The following is a 2399-nucleotide window of genomic DNA, read 5'->3' as shown; positions in this document are numbered from 1 at the left end:
AGGCATCACTTTTGTGAGACAGAAAATAAGTCCATGTATATCTAGAGAAATCATCAACTAAAACATAGCCATAAAGATTTCCTCCAAAACTTTTTACGGACCAAATAGATCCATGTGAATCAATTGTAGAACTCTATTAGTTTGTACTAAGTCTATTGGTGGGAAAGAGGACTTGACTAATTTACTTTTCTCACAAGAGTCACATAATTTGTCCTTGGTAAATTTTCTGTTTGGAAGACCTAGCACTAGTTGTTTGCTAACAAGTTTGTTAGGATGGTTTATATGTATGTGAGCTATTCTTTTGTGCCACAACCAATGTTCATCAGATTTAGATAACAAACAGCAAACATTATTTGCAGGCAAAGAGGCAAGATCAATCATATATATATTATCTGTTGATTATTATGACCTCGTAATTACAGAATATATCAGTCTTTAACAAATTAAAACAATATAGGAAATCGAATACGTCTAGCATACAATTAAGATCGAACATACAATCATATGATGCAAGATTTATTCAGATTCATACACACAGCGGAATTATAATACGGCATACAAGATTAACACTTAAAAGTAAAAGGATAAGGGATAGAATGCACCAAGGTTTATCCTGGTTCAGTTGTCAATAAGACAAGCTACATCCAGTCATGACAATCCAACTGGATTTCAGCTTTTTCTCCAATAGAAAGAATTGAGACTTGTTTACAGATTGTCCAGTTTCCTTGAAACCTATCTATCTAACTCAATCTCTTTCCTATTGTTTAACCCCTTGATCCTAGCAGTCACTCGGCAGACTCACACAAAATCAAGTACAACTCCTTCTTGATGAGACCTCTCACCCAAGAAGATCGCCACCAGTTTCTAGCTGGATTTTTCACAGTCGTTTCTTTACAGAGTATTTGTTACAAACAAAATAAAAGAAGTACAAAGTTTGTCTTCAATCTTGATCAATGTATCTCATAAGAATCTGGTTGTTCAAAGAGTGTTTATGAGAACATTGTGTTTTTCTCTCAAGAATTCTTTTTCAGCTCTATTAATGATTATGGATAATCTTTTGGTCTTGATCTGAAAAAGGCAAAATCAGGATGTTAACAAAATGTTCTTAAGAATTCTTCAGTGTTCTGAAGTATATTCAAGTGTTCAAAAGTATTATGATGTGTTATTGAGAGAATGATTGAAAACTGTTTATATAGTTTCTGAAAAACAACTAATCAATCGATTTATTAAAGTTATAAAACGGGCTTAATCGATTTGCCAATCGATTATCGCAAGTCTTGTTTTTCTTGAATCTTGAAACTATACAAACCAATCGATTTCCCAATCGATTCTTTTAAAAACACTTTTCAGTAAATTATGTGCAGACTTATATGAATCGATTGCATAATCGATGTCAGGTGTTTTGTTTCAATAATAAAGTCACACCAATCGATTACTTAATCGATTTACTAAGTCACATAATCGATTCACAAATACACATAATCGATTTGGCCACAAACTGAGAGTTCCCTGTGATTTCAAATATTTGTGTCAATCGATTGTGTTTAAAATAGGAACTTAGCTAATTTCATGTTAATCGGAGTGCCAATCTATTTGGTAGTATTTTTCTGAAAAGTTCTTACCAGTTGTTTAGTTCAATCGATTTACCAATCGATTGATACCAAACTTAACATTATTGAAATTCTCACAATAGATTGTCCAATCGATTGTGTTTGTCACATGTCATGTTACTTTTGAAATATTATTTAAGAAATCGATTTGCCAATCGATTAGCCTAGTAAATGGATTGTCCTTGTAAATTACCCAATCGATTTCCCAATCGATTTGTTTCAATCAGTTTTTACTTTGTGATGTGCACAATCGATGTGCCAATCGATTAGCCTGTAAATCAGGTTGCCACTGACTTGCACAATTTTTATCTCTGATTGTGCCAGTCGATTGCCTAATCGATTGTGTGACCACAAACAATATGTTTCCTTACAACCCTTTTACGAAATCGATTTCCTAATCGATTTATTCAGTAAATTTTCAACTTTTGTTGATTTCTTGAGTTCCAAGCAATTTGTCTCAAGTGTGTAGGGTTGAGTTGTTGTTCCTGAAATCTTGCTCAGTTAAAATGTTAGATTTATCATATGATGTATGAACATTGTATGTTTGTTAATTATGTCAAAATTAGGATTAAAAGGACTAAAGTCCAACAATCTCCCATCATATGTACCATTATCATATCATCATATCAGAGCATCAGATTAGAGCATAAGTACACATGCTATTTAACAATATCAGAGCATTTTAATAATACATTATCGGTCATCAGAGTGTCAAAATTATGCAGCAGTCATTAGCAAGTTAATAATTTCTCTCCCCCTTTGTCAGTTAAGGCAAAAAGGCAGAAAAAA

The sequence above is a fragment of the Cicer arietinum genome, chromosome 5 (genome assembly GCF_000331145.2).
Source record: "Cicer arietinum cultivar CDC Frontier isolate Library 1 chromosome 5, Cicar.CDCFrontier_v2.0, whole genome shotgun sequence".
In the NCBI taxonomy this organism is placed as follows: domain Eukaryota; kingdom Viridiplantae; phylum Streptophyta; class Magnoliopsida; order Fabales; family Fabaceae; genus Cicer; species Cicer arietinum.
The sequence above is the reverse complement of the archived record's forward strand: the minus strand, read 5'-3'. Positions refer to the sequence as shown.